This window comes from Brassica oleracea, chromosome C3 (genome assembly GCF_000695525.1).
Source record: "Brassica oleracea var. oleracea cultivar TO1000 chromosome C3, BOL, whole genome shotgun sequence".
NCBI lineage: Eukaryota > Viridiplantae > Streptophyta > Magnoliopsida > Brassicales > Brassicaceae > Brassica > Brassica oleracea.
In genome coordinates, this window is record NC_027750.1 from 39387148 (window position 1) to 39404747 (window position 17600).

The 17600-nt window shown below is 36.5% G+C and overlaps 1 long non-coding RNA gene and 1 pseudogene across 1 annotated transcript; both read left to right on the top strand.

The window, feature by feature from the left end:
* The first annotated feature begins 4811 nt into the window (after positions 1-4811).
* On the top strand, positions 4812-6045 carry LOC106332984. The gene is made up of 3 exons (XR_001268253.1): positions 4812-5013; positions 5170-5343; positions 5722-6045. It is a non-coding gene; the product is annotated as an uncharacterized LOC106332984 (long non-coding RNA).
* Positions 6046-11683: 5638 nt separating this feature from the next.
* Positions 11684-17600, top strand: part of LOC106330585 — a 23243-nt pseudogene continuing 17326 nt past the window's right edge.

The following is a 17600-nucleotide window of genomic DNA, read 5'->3' on the forward strand; positions in this document are numbered from 1 at the left end:
TCATCCTCTATTATGGTGGATTTTGTGGGTTAAACAACATGCTCCTGATTTCAAGTTTTTAAAAAATCGAAAGTTGAACCGGATAATTATTTGAGTCACGGTTCAATATGGTTCGACCGAGTCAAACCTAATTCAATAGACTGGTTTAAGATATTTTTAGTATATAATTTAAAAATTAATATAAATAAATATGATACATAATTAAAATATAAATAAATTTCACATTAAACATTATAAATATATCCTAGTTTTTGTTCATATAATTGGTTTATGAATTTTTTATAGTTGTAATGGTTTTATCAATTTAATAACTTTAGATCTAATTTGGATACCTGACCGATTCATAGTCGAACCAGTTATTAAAGCCAATCCGGCTACGTGCCGGTTTATGGTCAAGCCGGGTCCAACCAACAGGTCGGTTCGGTTTTAAAAACACTATATATAGTAATACAACACAAACAAGATGGATTATAACTATAAAAAATATATATTAAAATAAATTATCAGTATTCATTATATGTCGATGTTATGTCCAAGCCACAAATTTATAAATTAAATTTTTTATCTCTAACTAATTTTTTATCTCTAACTAATATCATATGGAATTTATATATTTTGGTAGATGAAACATATCGTGAAATCGTATGGTATATATGGAAGATACACATGATAGAGTGTTTAATAGAAAATAGATTTTACTTTAAGGTCTCCTTGACTTGTTATTGTTGAAATAAAAATTGTCACTCAGCCGGAGAATTGTGGATCACAAAACCGCAAGAAAAATATGGGAGACATCGTCTCGCGTTTTTGATTTCTAGATGTCTTTTAAATTGATCATGGCCTGTCAGTAGGCCTGGGCGTAATTAACTATACCCGAAATCCGTACTCTAAGCCGAACCAAAGTAGCGGGTTCGGATCGGTCACAGGGCCATGCAAAATACCGAATGGGGTCTTTAGCTCTAAGCAGTCTGGATCTCTGGTCGGTTCGGTCGTGTATCGAGATCCAAACTAAACATCCGAGTAAACCGTTCGTTACACATATTTCCATATATTCAACTCTTTCTCACCTGTTCCGATTACCAATCGGTGAGCAAACCATAGTCCTAAAAATCTCTCGATTGGATCTCTTCATAATTTCAAACTAAAAACGATAGCTCTACTAATTTCTTTGTCTCCTGCTCCATCTGAGAATTAGAGGAATCAATTACAGGTTTGTTTGCTTCATGTTTTCTGCACTTCTTCTTCTTTGGTTCTTATGAATGCTTTGGTAATCGATTCAAAATCAATCGCCTCATCGTTTATTTGCATGTCGTTTGATTCATTTGCTTTTTGCATGTTTTCTGTTTCGTTTTTCACTAATATCTCTGCAATTTATTGTTTTTGTTCTCCACTCACATATGTGTTTTCATGTTTACTGATGAATTCAGCATCATCTTGAAGATGTGGACACGTCTGAACTCAAGCTAGTTATGTTTTGGTTTGTTCAAAGCTTTAGTTATGAATTTTTTTTCCGGATTTGGTTGGTATGTTGAGTTATTTTCGGTTAAGTTTAGTTACATTCGGTTGTTTTTTGTTACAAAACCCGGACCCGAACAGAACCCATTTTAACTTCGGAACTCAGCGGATCTTTCGTCGAATGACTGACCCAAACCGAAACCGACAGGTTCCGAACCGAGTCCATACCGAAATTTCATATAACCTGAATGGGACTCGGAGCTAAGAACCGAAAACCCGAAAATCCATTTCCCGCAAAACGAATCCGATGGGGGGGGGCACCAAACGCCCAGGCTTACCTGTCAGTGTACCGAAGTGATGCCTAAAACATATTATTATGGAACAAAGTCTTACCGGCTGACCTCTCCTCTCTTTAATTTTCCTCTTTACCTTATCCTCTCGACAAAACTCTCGACTAAATTTTGGTCCCTCCGTCTGCTCTGGTGGATTCTATCTGTCAGAGGATTTTCCTTTCTCTTGCGTTTACCTCTTGCTTCCTCTTCGTCACTTCTCTCTGTCCCGACATGTTGGCGGCTCTGAAGCTTGCGAATCCGAGTTTTAGATATACCGTAGAACTTGGCTCCAGTGGTTGTTGTAGTGAAGATTTGGAGTCGTTACGAGGGTTATACCTGTGAGAAGAGTCTTTTGGAAGTCGGCGTTTAGGGGTTCGGCGAGGATTGGGTCACAGTTTTCCAGCTTCTCGATCTGATCCTATGTCGGCTTAGAGAGCGCGTGGCCGGATTCTAGTGATTCATCCTTCCATATCTGGTGTCCCTGTGTCTTTGGCTTGTGTGTGGAGTGGTTCGGCGTGGAGGTGATTTCTCATTCTCTTGGTGTTAAGTGGTGGGTGTTTCTTTTTGTCGTCGGTCTTGTTGGCCTTCGAAGATCAATTTCTGGAGGCACGTGCATCATTGCTTAGGTTGTTGTGTGGTAGCTTAGGCTGAGTCGGTCTTCGTGTGCGCCGGTGGTGCTCAGATTTCAAGCTCGCTGCCCTATGACTTGCCTTAGTCTTTCCGACAGGCGCTTCATCTATGACTTCTCGGTCTTCACTGCTCTGGTGTTGTTGTGCTCTGCTGTGTGCGGGTGCACTTTTACGATCCGGATTTTCGGGTTGCTTCACGTAACTCCTTCGTTGATTCATCTCCGGCGAGGCCTTCTGAAGTTAGAACCTGTTCTTGATGCTAAAGCGGGGCGAGGAACTCGTCTCTCCAAGGAGTTTTCGGTGTGTCGGTTCCTCGTAGGAGACCCGTGTTTTATATATTCTTCCCATTTTCATTGTCGGGTCTCTTGGGGCATTGGTGGGCTAATCTTTGGTCTATTTGTAGGGTTGGAAGAGCTTCACTATGATGTGGCTCTTTTAGTATCCCGCTTTATTGCCATGGCTCGCACTTAATTTTGTATTCGAGTAAAATAAGTGCGGCCCCTTGAGCTAGTAGCTGTAGCTACCCGGATGGGGCAAATGAGCTGATGGTGTGATCTAGGAGCCTTTAGCTCGGGTTCTTGCCTAATCTACTGGTGGTAGTTGTGAGGTTTGGCTGCTCGTCGGTCATTATTCACAAATCTGAACGGTGAATGGTGTGAATCATATGGAGTAGCGTTTTTGGTCAAACCACATTCTACCAGAGCGTGATCTCATGGTTTATCAAATGCATCTTTTTCATTTAGCAAAGCTAGTTGTCGGCCAAGCTATTTTTTTAATGGTTTGCTAGTTCGGTCGTGTTGTAAATTGTTTGTATTATCTGCTAATGTTTTTGGTGTTTCTTCTTCTTACCTCTTTTCAAAAATAAAAATTTTGTATAAAATTTAACATTTGCACCAAAAAAAATCTTACCAGCTTGCAAGAGTGATATAAATCTTCTTGGCTTTCCACGCTGAATTGGATGTTTTTGTATGGACAATGTCATATATATATTTTTTTTTTATAAACCCTATCAGCTGATCCGGTCGGCTCCGGGAGGAACGCACTTAGTGCTACAGAGTGGGCAAGCCCGAAAGCGTACCACACTGCGTGACCCGAGATTGGAATACCTTCCGACTAATGCCAGAGGGTGGACCAATCATCTGTTATGGTCAGGGCCGGCTTAGGGCATGGACAAGGGGGCGTGGGCCCCGGGGCCCAAACATTTTTTAGTAAAAATAGTATTAAAGCGGGCCAAAAATTTAAAAATAACTAAGGATAGAAGCCCAAAAATTTTAAGTTGTCCATATATACATATAAAATAAAAACTAAAATATTTTTTTGCCCAAATGCCCAATAATACCTTGAACCGGCCCTGGTTATGGCCCACCATGTAAATCACTTGGGCCGAAGCCCAAGCCTAGACTGGTTAAGTAGTGATAATTTAGTTTTCAGAAAAAATCGAATCCAGAACTGATGTGGGTACACAACAAGCTCCAAAAAATTGCCAATAGGCTACCACCACTTGGTTAGACAATGTCATATTTGATGGAGAAGCAAATACTATCCATTAAATACGAGTCAGATTATTCAAATTTATTGCAAATAATTAAAATTTCAACAACTAGACTGTTTACGTTTTTTAGAAGATATATACTCGTTGCTCAAAAAAAGAAGAAGATATATACTTAGTTTACCGCCTCTTGTAAAACGTCCATGCCTAGCCGAATAATCGTTAGATAGGTGGTGAACATGATGAGACCTCCAATTCTGTTGAATAAATTGTTGGACTGCACAAAACCCTGAACTGCATGGAATTGGAAAATGCGGTTGTATAATAAACATAACTATATAACCGATTAATTGGTTTAAATTTTTTTGGTCTAAATTCACAATTACATATCTATTTGTTCAGCCAAAAATAGTTAGTCATAAACCAATTAACCTAAATATTATTATCTCAACCAATTAACCTAAATTATGCAAATTATGGAGAAAAAAAGTTACAAGAGTTTTTCGGCATGGTGCATGGCGTATCATCGAACATAGATCTCAAAGGGAAGCTCGGAGTGACGCAGTCAGACGTGTATTCTCATATGGTGGTAGAATTATCGGCCGTAGAATTGTCTATGTAACATTTCTCAGCGTTGTAATAGTATATAATTAATCAGACGTTAAAAAAGAAAAGTAAAATCTAATCTATTAATTTAGAGTCCTATTTGAATTTTATCATAACATGTTTTAAATTTGGACTTAGTGAAAATGTGGGGACTAAATATTAAACCACGCTTCATATATAATCTTACAATAAAGTTTTTTTATCAACCTAATAATAACCCTAAAATAAATAGTAACATTAATAATCATTTGATTTCCTCTTTGATTATTTGTATGAATTTTGAAATCAGGAAACCCTAATTTCAGTTTATGGGTTGTGTATCGAAAGAGAAGAAGATATCTTAATTCTTGCTGAAGATCTTTTTGTTTTCTTAACTCCTCTTGATTTTGGGGATTTTGTGGCCGTAGGCGTATTCTTTTTGTTTTCTTATTGCGCATCTTCAATTGTCATATGAGTCAAGGATATGATTCGGCAATTGGGACAATAAATTCTTCTAAGCTTGGTGGGTATTGCTGAAGATTAAATCTTTAGATCTTATTTTTGTCACAGAATGTTAAGCTTTCAATTTCTTTACAGAAGATCAAGTGAACGATGAAAAATGTTTGTTACATGCTCTGCTTTTTGGCTTATGCAACTTTTTAATGGTTTTCTTCGTTAGATCTTCTTGGAAGTGTAGCTCCCTATGTGCTGTATGGAACTAATAGATAGAGGCTTAGTGGGTCTGCTCCTAGAACGTTTTCGAATCACCGCTTGACGTATTTAGAACGTCCTTACACAAAAAAAACATTGGCTGCTCTCTCCTCGAGAAAGACCCGAACTTTGTTCATAATCTGTGAGTCTATACATTCTGATTACTGCTCTGTTTTATCTGTTTTTTTTTAAATGGACATTCAAGCTATATAAGGTTGGGTCATGAATGAATTTCTTCTTTGGTTTTTTCTTTGCAAGTAATTTGAAAAAGGAAAACTAAAAATGGGTAAGAGAAGAACAAGTATGGTTATTAGACTATCTTCATCACATATATTTTTTAGAACAAGTATAGGGTGTTGTGATTATCACGCCTTTGATGAATTCAAAACTGACAATGGGTTTTTGTTATACATTTCATTATAAGCCCCATAAGGTTAAGAAATGGTTTGGTAAGTCCAGGACGTTGGATGTTACCAATTCTGGTGTAGCTGATTCCTAACAATACTTTTTGTGGTGCCAGAGACTAAATTAAAGAAGATCGAGGATGAACAGAGCAGACATATTTACTTTGTGGCTATTGCAACTGTTGCAGCTGCTCAAGTCGTTGCTGAAGTTGTTCGTCTCACTGCTTATCATGTTTCCCTGGAAATCAAAGAAAGATGTTGCATATATCAAGATTCAGACAGCGTTTAGAGTATATGGTATATAGAGTAACTATCAAGTTTGGTTTGGTAATTGAAAAGATTGATTCTTTTTTCTTGTTACCATTTTAAAGCAAGAAGAGCATTGTGTGCTTTGAGAGGCCAGAACTGAGTTTTCTGAAGAACCAAAAATCCAAAAGAGATTTAGGCTTTTCAATGTTTTATATTTCTAATATTTTATATTTGATTATACTGATATTCTAAAAAAACATTGTTGTTAACTAAACTTCAACTAAACCCAAATTCATAATTCATATATTTTTTTGATAGTAGAAGTTACAACTAAACGAGAACCAAACAAAAAAACCAAAAAAATACAATCTGGAAACGAATCAAAACCTACACCATACCTAAACATATTAGTGACATATTAATAAATTTGTCAATAAAAAATAATCACTCATTCAAAGCGCGGGTTCTATCCTAGTTATACTTTATTTTCAAGATCGAACCAATATATTTATGTCTCTTTTGAGTAAATTATATTTATATTTTGTATTTTTCATTAAATTTTAATTGAAAGAATTATAATTATATTTAATGATCTAATCTAATATTTATTTACAAATTCTTAAGAATGTTGCTCTACACATAAAATATCTTATACATAAATTTTCTTGTATTATATGTACAAACGAGGTATTCCCTATACTTTATATGAGAAGCGATTTGCCATGTGATCTCAATACATTGATTTTGAAAAGATGATGACATGGCAAACTAACAATAATGAAATGACTTAAAAGTAATTGTGACATAAAGATTTAAATTTAATGTTAATTTATATTTTTGATAATTTTTAGAATATGGTAATAAATTATAAATCGTCATTAATATACAATAAATAATATAAAAGTAAAAATAGAAATAGAAATATAATATATTTTATAATTTTAAATTTTCAAAATATTATTAATTATTATATAATTTTTATTACTAAAACAATTCTTCCAAATTTTATGCACTTTTTAAATTATAATTTACTAATCTTAATACAATTAGTTACTTTTTAATATCTACAAATTTTAGAAATATTATTTGTTTTACGTTTTGATAGTAATATAACTAACAAAATATTTTCTTAATTTTATCGAATTTGATTTAATATATTTTAACCAAAAATAAATTAAAAATATTTCAACGATTATAATTTTAAATATATACATATATTATTAAATATAAAGTTATATAAAAATGCTTAATTTTTACATATAATTAAAATAAAATTTAAAATTAAATATGGTAATAAAATAATTAAATCATTAAATTAACAAAATTTTATTTCTAAATATTAAACTTTTATTTCTTTACAAGGTGTAGGAAAACACTTACTTATACCGACAAAAATACAAAAAAAACAATTTGAGTATTACCCAAAATATTTCCACATTTTTCAATAAATGCATAGGATTTGGTACATCGTATATGTAGCGCCTATCATCTCCCTTACAAAAATGTCTGAACATGAAGTTACTTATTTTCCTATATAAATAGGTAAACTTGATTAAATATAGGAAGGTTATTGAGAAAAGATCTTTATCAACATTCCTAAGGCAGTCGTGTGTGAGAATCCCTTCAGTACTGCCGTTAGGCCACCTGAGGTATCTCAAAACTGTATAGATTGAACTTTTTATAGTGATTGGGCTCACCCCGAAGAAGGACCACCTCGCCAGAAATCCCCGTAAGAATTTTTTAGCTAACCCAGTACCACCCCGCTTTCCCCGAGTATCGAACTGGCGACCTCGGGTAGTCGTGTGTGAGAAACGTTCAGTACTGCCGTTAGGCCACATGGCGTTCTCAAAACTGTTGCGGGTAAACTTTTTATAGTGACTGACCCCACCCCGAAGGGCCCCACATCCAGGAAAACCCCGTAGGATTTTTTTGGAGAGGTTTCAGTACCACCCCGCCGACAGAGAGTCGAACCTGCGACCTCTGGCAGTCGTGTGTGAGAATTCCTTCAGTACTGCCGCTAGGCCACCAGAGGTATCTCTGTGTCCTCTCCAAAAAAATCCTACGGGGTTTCCTGGATGCGGGGCCCTTCGGGGTGGGGTTAGTCACTATAAAAAGTTTACCCACAACAGTTTTGAGATACCTCAGGTGGCCTAGCAGCAGTACTGAAGACCGAACGGGTTTTATACCTCTATACCAAAATACCCAAAAATCCAAAATATCAGATCCGAACCCGAACGGATATCCGAACGCCCACCCCTAGGTGATGTTGCTCTAAGGACACTAGAATTAATAAAACACTAATTAATACTCGCAAATAACATTTCAATAAAAAAAAAAAAAACAAGTGACATGTGGAAAATAAAATTTTACTCAAATTCTCAAATAAGAACACATATTTTTTTGAGATATCTCACGTGGCCTAGCGGCAGTACTGAAGGGATTCTCACCCATGACTGCCAGAGGTCGCAGGTTCGACTCTCTGTCGGCGGGGTGGTACTGAAACCTCTCCAAAAAAAATCCTACGGGGTTTTCCTGGATGCGGGACCATTCGGGGTGGGGTCAGTCACTATAAAAAGTTTACCCACAACAGTTTTGAGAACGTCAGGTGGCCTAACGGCAGTACTGAACGTTTCTCACACACGACTACCCGAGGTCGCCTGTTCGATACTCGGGGAAAGCGGGGTGGTACTGGGTTAGCTAAAAAATCCCTACGGGGATTTCTGGCGAGGTGACAATTCGGGGTGAGCCCAATCACTATAAAAAGTTCAACCTATACAGTTTTAACCGGGCCTCGTGGTCTGGTGGTAAAGGAACCTCGGCTGAGGTGCCCGCCATCACGAGTTCGAGCCCCGGCCACAGCGGATTTAACATCCCTTCCGTTGGGGCGCTGGACCCCTTACGAGGGGATAGTTGGGAATGTGGCTGCCCAGATACCAGAGTTATAAAAAAAAAAAAAAAAAAATCCCTAATATGTACATACTCCTAGACTTCTCGGGTCAGAGAAAGGCACAATAACGCAAAACGGTTGATGATGAGCTGAGGTTCGTTGAGTACGGCACCAAAAGGATGAGAGTAGCCATTAGGCTGAAAAAATGTTTTTAAATTTTGATTTGAGATGATTTGATTTATTTTTATTTTTATTTTATTTGTACATATCGAATCAGATATCTTGTTTAAAATATAAAAGTCTTGATATTCGGACACTGAATATCCGGAAAGCTACAGATCAAATTAAATCTGATAACTGATTTTTGGACGAAAATTATCATAACACGAATATCTCTAAAACTCTGGATATTCGATTAGTGTTCGTAGTTATATACTTATTGCCCACATCCATGATGGAAGAAATGGTCTTTCTCTTGTCTTTTTTGTTAAATGAAAGGAAATAAATGGTATTTATGTTGTTTTAAGCATACTTATGGAATTTTCACTCTGCCTGCAATGATGAGTATAAGAAATGGTCTTCGGTGCACTCTGAATCTGCTGTGGATGGATCATAATAGTACTTTCAAAAATGAGTCCATTCTGTAAAACAGGATCAACAACACGAAGTTGAAACAGGATGGAGAGCGCAAGCGATGAAACTTAGAGATCAAGGGTTTGATCGATAAGTTAGTAACGTGTTCTCGAAGGTAGTTCAAAAACAAGATCAAAGGGCGCGAATACTCTTCACAGTGCTTGTTAAAGCTTCGAAGTGATTGGTCGATTCAACTTGGCCGATGGCGGGTTGGACGATGCTGGTTTGGTTGTTTCGATGCTCGGAATCGTCTGTTCAAGAGATTGAATGATCCTTTCCAAGAAGCTTGTCGTGTAATTCTTTTAAAAATGAAGTCAGCTTTCGATGAAGTCTACTATGAAAAGTCAAAAGTTAAGTTAATTTTAAAACTAACCTGTTTTACGTAGACGGCTTAGCAACTCTACCTAATTTTTTTTTCGTTTTCATAGGTAAAGACGTTGACTTCTAGGGAAGTCTACAAAAAAATTTATTTTAGTCCATTACAAAACTAACTTGTGTGTTGACAAGTAGACCGCATCGTAAGTCTACACATATGTGTAGACATACAAAACAGTCTACAATCGCGACACAAATCTGAAAATGACGAAAACAATGTAAAAGTTAGTTTTTCCGGTGTAAAAATCGTTTCCACCCTTTTCCACCGCCCAAGCTCCAAATATGAGCAAAAAAAAAAAGCACCTGTGACGATTCACAACTGAATAAACTCGAAAATATGAAATGTGTGCTTATGAAAATGAAAGTTATGTGAGTTTTTAGATGAAAATTGAGAGAAAATGAGAGGAAATGAAGATTTGTTGGTTTAGAAAGAGAAAAAGTAGTTAGAATTTGAATTCTTGAGCTTTTAAGAGTTCATAGTAGTAGTTTATGGTAGTTAGAAAATTGATGATAATTGCATTGTTGAAAATAAGAAGAAATGTTTAGGGTGTAATTGGTTTTTGTAATTTTTGAAATAATTGAGAAATTAAATAATAATAACAATTCTGTAATTATTTCGAAAACATATGGAGGGTTTGAAAAATTTATGGGTGAATAATAATGACAAAAAAAGAAATTGGTTTTAGGGTTACTTGAAATTTTAAGTTGTTTTTGAAAAACTCCTTAAGAATAAAAGCAATATTTAACCAAAAAAATAATAATAAAGCAATAATTTTAAAGCAAGTAGAATTGTCGCTTGTAAAATTTTTTGTAATATTTCTTAATAGTATAATTATCTAGCTTTAAAAAAAAGATCGGGCAAGAGAAAAACTCAAGGTTTAACCTTATAAGAGACCATACTCTATGGACATATTAATTAGTAGTCTATTAAGTAAGTCTCTCTAACACAAAATTATATTAATATATTAAGTCTTGTTGATATTTTAAAAACTTGAAATATCCAGACAAAAGTTTCTCAACTAGATAAGACTATTAATGTTACAATTATAGTTGAATGGCCCCATTTGCCACATGTTTCCGTTCTTCTCGAAAAAGCACATGTCACAGGTCCTCCATATTTGACTTTTTGATCAAATACGTATTCAAAATTCTGTAATGAGTAATCTCGTCGTGATTTGGAAGTTAAAAATATGTAGATATTTTGCTCAAAAAAATAAAAAATATGTAGATCTATTATTTGCATTTCTCTCTTTTCTAGTTAGTTAAAGAAACTAAAATTAGAGATGTTCATGTATTTCCATTAATAAGCATGTGAGCTAACTTCTAGTGTTAAAACAGAAAAATACTGCTTCAAAACTCTGGTCACTGTGGCAAACCTTTTTCAAAAAAAAAAAAAAACTCTGATCACTGTTTCTAAAACACCAAGTCATGAGTTATACTCCTTCCATTTCATAAAAAAAATATCATTTTCACATTTTTCGTACAGATTAAGAAAATAATTGAAATGCGTTAAAATTCTTTTTAATTACACATATTCAAGCAATAGTATTTGAGATACATGAAATTATTTATAAAATCAATGTATTTGTAATTAATTTTAAATTGAAAGTTGCATTGAAATTCTAAAATGACATTTTTGTGTAACAAAAAAAAAAATTAAAGTGACACTTAATATGAAACAGAGAGAAACATAAAAAAGCACAATCACATGTATTGCTTTTTTTTCTTTGGACAATTTATGGAATATCAACACCAATATAGTAATTTATTAAGATTTAACGTAACTAAGAAGTAAACAATATTGTACGTAATACAGCAGAGTATATGTAAATTTTCCACAATTAGTGGAGTATTAATGGCACCGCACAAACATGGAGCTCTAAAGAATGGGGCAAGAGTTTGAGAAATAGAGAGAACAAACATCACAGAAAAATATGGAGATAAAGACAAGAATACACGTACCAGATGAGGAGGAGCAACCCCTTGGCCCGGCGGCCCATCTGTTCCAGGCGCCCAAGTTTAACTTGAATATTATATCCGTGATTGGTTCCAAGAGTAAATTCGACCCGGATGTCATTATAAGAGGATTTGAGCAAACTTTTATCAGACATCCTCGTTTATCCAGTAAATTGGTTAGTGATGCAGCAAGATATTATCTAAATATCTTTAATATTCATTAGTTTATATAGATAATTACTTTTTATTGTATTTTCTATATTTTATTAGTTTCCCTATTTTAATTAAAATTAGGGTTTTCTAGATTTAAGGTTTCATTATAAATAGGCATTCAAGCCTAAAGTTGTATGAAGTTTGATTTGATTAATAAAAGAGCTTTGGCTTTTGGGAGAATTGTATTCTCTATCCCTTGTATTGATTTGATTAGATTCATCAATCAATAAGCAGGTCCCAAGCGAGGATCCCTAGAATTCCTTGGTTGAGCTGGCAGGTCCCAAGCGTGGTTCCATAACCCCTTGGTTGAGCTGTTTATCGTTGCTTCCGCTCCATCAGGTGGTATCAGAGCTGCGTCTCTTTGGTTTCTTAATCGAAGAACGATTCTGGATGTCATGTTGATTAGCAGTTGCAATCTCTATCCTTTCGTGGACGAAAGTCCTTTTGTCGAGAGAGAATACCATGAGATCTATCGAGAGATCTATGGTGATCTAATCTACGACGTTTATGAAGATGATGAGATCTACAAAGAGATTTGTGGAGATCCAATATATGATGTTCATGAAGAAAACGATTTTGATAATTTAGTCCGTGCAAAAATAGGGCGAAATCTCGTTTATGCAGAAGACTTTAAGCATAATCAGACTCGTGCAATTTTCGTGCAAAAACAGTTCTACGAAGAATTTGGCTCGTGCGAATTTTGTGCAGATTCGACTTGTGAAGATTTTGTGTAGCATCCTATGTGGAAAAAACGGTTGAAGCTTCGAGGACGAATCTTTCTTGGCCGGCGAGACCTGATGCAGCAAGATATTTGGAAATTATCCAAATATCTTTATTATTCATTAGTTTACATAGATAATTACTTTTTATTGTATTTTCTATATTTTAATAGTTTTCCTATTTTAATTAAAATTAGGGCTTTCATAGATTTAAGGATTTATTATAAATAGGCATCTAAGCCTAAAGTTGTATGAAGTTTGATTTGATTAATAAAAGAGCTTTGGCTTTTGGGAGAATTGTATTCTCTATCCCTTGTATTGATTTGATTAGATTCATCAATCAAGAACCAGGTCCCAAGCGAGGATTCCCTAGAATCCCTTGGTTGAGCTGGCAGGTCCCAAGCGTGGTTCCATAACCCCTTGGTTGAGCTGTTTATCGTTGCTTCCGCTCCATCAGTTAGTCTCACACTTGCATACATATAGTTACAAATATGATTACAAATATGTTCTAAAGAAGATTAACATTAACAACCCAATCATATATTTGAAAGTATGCAAACGAAACGGAATGTGGGAAACATTCCTCTCTCTCTCTCTCTCTCTCTCTCTCTCTCTCTCTCTCTCTCTCGGCTTTCGCCATTTCAATAGCTTGACCTCCAGCGAGGGCAGCTCTTTCGCTGTCGCCAAAGGATTCATTTCCCCTATTTTTCTCTTTTTCTTCTTCCTTCTTCTCCGAATGTCGTTCTTCCTTCGATACGCATGTCGTTCTGGGTCAAACTCCGTCAGTGACCAAAAAAATCTCCGATTCCATCCGCCTATGCCCCCAGCTGAGAGGTATTTACCTCATCCCGATCACAAGGAGAGGTTCACAAACAAGAGTGGGTAGTTGATTGTTAAGAAGATAGCTGCAGCAAAGTCTGAGCCAAATTGAGAAAAGGCGGCCACTTACGGCTATATACACAGCTGCGCAACTTCTCTGGTGTTGCTACGAGGTTGGGTGGAGGCGGTAGGATAAGGAGTTGACGTTTAGGGCTTCAAAAGCGGGATCCCTTTTCACCTAGGCGCGTACTCGAATGTTACCTCAAGGGGAGTTAGCAACACCGAATGATATAAATACGACGGTTGCTTTAGCTTTACTCACATCAGTAGCATATTTTTATGCGGCAGCATGTGCAGTTTGAGGGAAAACTCTTCTCCCCGGAGGTGGCGAGTGGATTTTTCCCTTCGGCTGAATCGTGACCGATGTTGGGACTTTGGCTTGGCGTCACTCCTTGGAGTTTTGGTATGTGTCAACCCCCGCGCCTAAAGTGCTCAGGGGGCTCCTTCTAGCTTGTAGACGTGCTCAGCTTTCGGCTATCGGCATGTGTTGGTGGTCCTGGCGTAGACTCATGGCGAAAAGACGGTTTGTTGATTGGTGGGATCTTCCATGGCCTTACCCCTACGGCTCAGGCGGTCTCCCTCTCTCATATCTCCCCTACCCAGCATTATTTCCAGATCATAGGCGAAACATTCCCATTTGTTTCATTGGTGGTGTGCTCCTGATTTCTTGTGTGGTTTGTTCGTATGTCAAAGAACCCATCATCAAGGCATGGTTAAGCTATATGGTCGGTTCTCGGGGATTACTTCAGGCGAGGAGTTGTTTGGTTCGGGTTGTCTCTGTCTAATCTCTCTCTCATTGACTCATATTGACATAGAGGCACATCCCAGTATATGGGTCTGTCGCTTGGTAGATTTGGATAGTGCTTCTCGTTATGTTTTTTTGCATGTCTTCGAGCTATCTGGTTCTAGATGCAGCTGTTTTCTCGATCCCGAGCTTTCTTGCTGTTGTCGGGTCCTGTCCGGCTTATCTTGGTTTGTGTTCTTTGGCGTTTGGAGGCGAGATGTACAGTTGGGTTATCGGCATTAACCTCAGTTTGTGCCTCTTTAACCTTTTCACCTTTATGACGTCTAACGCTTCATTGACGGATTCAATCACAAGTTTAGACAAACTCTTAGAGAAATAGCTATTCTGTAGAGGACACAAAAAACCCCGGCATCCAAGGAAACAAGGTGAATATATCTTTCTCAGGATGATCGTTAAAGGTTGAGAACCGCAATCGTAATCCGGGGATTCTACATTTGGTCTAGCGGAATACGCCAGAGACATGAGGTGCGCGAAGCGAGATATGAAATAGTTTGATTTGGGTTATGTAAGTCTTCTTGTAACTTAATCTTTATCCCCGTTTTGGGCTTTTTAGTATTACTAAATATTATAAAAAATGAAATGGAACCAATGTTTTTAAACCCCACAAGGACATTAAGCTGGACAACTTTCCGGGGCACCGGCTTATTGGGTTAACTGGAGATTAATAAATTAATTAATTTTGTTATATAATAATATATTAGTTATTGAAAAATATAAAAAAAAATAGTTAAATTTATTTTTCTTTATTTTTTCACATACAAGATATCAAAAACAAATTAGACTATTAATAATTTTTTGTAACAAGTTAGGAGTTATGACTTATAATAAATAATAATCAAGAATTAAAATCCATAAGCATTTAAATGTATAATGTGAATAATTAATTTAAACTTTAAATCTAAAATAAATCGAAAGTAAAATATCACATTGTAATAGATTGTTTATAACAAAAATATAGTAATACCAAATCACATCAACTAATTTTAGTACTCTCTATCATCGTTCAATCATTTTCTTCAGGTGGAATTATGAAATCTTTATCAAAATCTAATACAAATAGAAATCAAAACTACAAATGGCGTGTTGTAAAGGAGATTCACGCTAAACAAACATTTAAAATAAAATGTCGAATGACATACATAGTCCACAGCAGAAAAAGACAATAGTAAAGAGCTGAAAACCTAATTTTTTATTTAATATATTTAAAACAAATTTTACTAACATAACTAAAATATCTAAGAAAATAAGTAAATATTACCTACTGGGTCAACCGGAAACTTGACATTTATCCGCAGAAACTTGACATTTATCTTGCCTTGCGAACCAAGCATGAACCGTCATAGGATTTATGGGCTTTCCCTTAAGAAATCGTAAGTGGGCTTCGAGTCGCGTTTTTAGGTCTCTTTGGGCCGTCTTTCGACTCGAAACGTTTATTACGGTTTCTTCGATAAGAGCATACTTCCCGCGGTTTTTATCGTAAAGTTTGACTGATGACTCTGATCGATAAGGAACAAGGAGTGGTTAAGCCGTGGTCTACGGGAGATAGCATTAAAGAGTAGACGAGAATGCATAGACTCGTGTCGTATCGACGTTTGAAAGAGTCTGGTCGCTATGTAGCGATTGAGATGCTTACGTGCTCGGTCGCTACGTAGCGACCGAGCTTGGCTTGTGCGTGGTACGATGGCCATACTTGACCATGTCCGTGGCCGATTTGGATACTTGTCCGTTGCTTTCGGACAATCGGTGTTTTTAGTTTTTAGGGGTTCGTTTGAAATTGAAACAAGATTTTACCGCAAAGCTCTTCGTAAAGATTCTTTTTACGAAGAGTAACTTTCGTAAAAAAATGTCCATACTGATTTTTACGGAGATTTGGATGTTAACTTCGTCGTGACCGTTTTTGACCCCAACAGTTAGCCCCCCAGCCCGTTAGAATCGTGGATAGTTGATGAGATTCTAGCGTGCGGTTAGACTAGTTAGGCAAGATAGGCATGTTGGATGAAGTTCATATCCGAAGATTCGTAGACAAACATTGACGAAGAAAAACTTATGCATATAGAGAAAAGTTTTTTCTTTTTGTTTTTTTATTGGGGCTGCGCCTTATGAAGGCTGCCTACGTACCCTTGTCGAAGGGATCAAGCCTTTCGTAGTTCGTCTTGGAGTTAAGATGCTTACGATCTGTTTTCCAATGAGACATTTACGATTTAGTTATGTTGCCGTTGAAGGCATTTTGTAATGGACCTTTGTCGGCCTTGAGATTAGCCTTGTTGGTTGTTTTATTTGGCCAAGTGTGGTTGTATTTATGTTTTCGGAACTGAAAGCGTGTGGCTTCGAATCCCAGCCATTTTGGGACTTTTTAATAAATTGTGTTTCGTGTTTTAAGAGCATTTTTGTATTCGTGTGAGTGAAGAGGGAAGAATATGAGTTGTCATCTCATATCTAACCCTTTGTGGATCGTTGTATTCGCTGTTCATTTTAGATGAGAATGTACGAAAATTTTTCTTTTCGGAAATTCATGAACGTTGGAATACAAGCGAAGAGACATATTTTGGGATCTCGTATCTTTTGATATCATGCCTAGAGATGTCAGAGACCAATGCGCTGGGTTTAGGGCAAAACCTAGGTTTACTTTTGGTTTTAGGGGGTGCGATGACTAATTCGGCTTACGTATCCCGTTACAGTTTCAACCTGATTCCATACCGATTTAAAGTCCGCGATAGGTTCTCGGCTTATACGACTTGTATGGTTGGAGCCGAGCATCTCTCCAAGGACAATTTCTAAGTCTCCTGGAAGTGCTGACCAAAATTTTAGATTTCTTTTATAGCGCTATTACCCTTGTGTCGGGTGTATGAGAGCTATCTCTACGAGATGGCTAATTCTGTTTAGGACAGTTAAGAGTTTGTTGTGATCAGCAACAAACTTATTGGTAGATATTACCGTTTTTGAATCTTCGCGAAGGATACGTGTTTTAAGAGGGTGTAAGTGCGTATGATTGTTTGGTCCTCCAAGATGGTGTTTTTATCGAGGAAGATATTTTCTTCGAAAACCTATTCTTCAGGCGTCTGCGACGTCTCGCGATGCTGAAGATCAGTTTTTCTTTCGTATGCCGCTTTTCGTGCTAGAAATATTTGCGGGCTTGAATATGTTTCGCGGTGTTGTAAGGGTTTAGTCTTAACCCTGCGTCGGAGAAACATTTTTGCTTTGTCTGCGGATGTTCGCAGCCAAAACTCTTATTGCTGTTTGGATGCTAATAGTTTGATTTGCGATCGAGGAATTAGGACC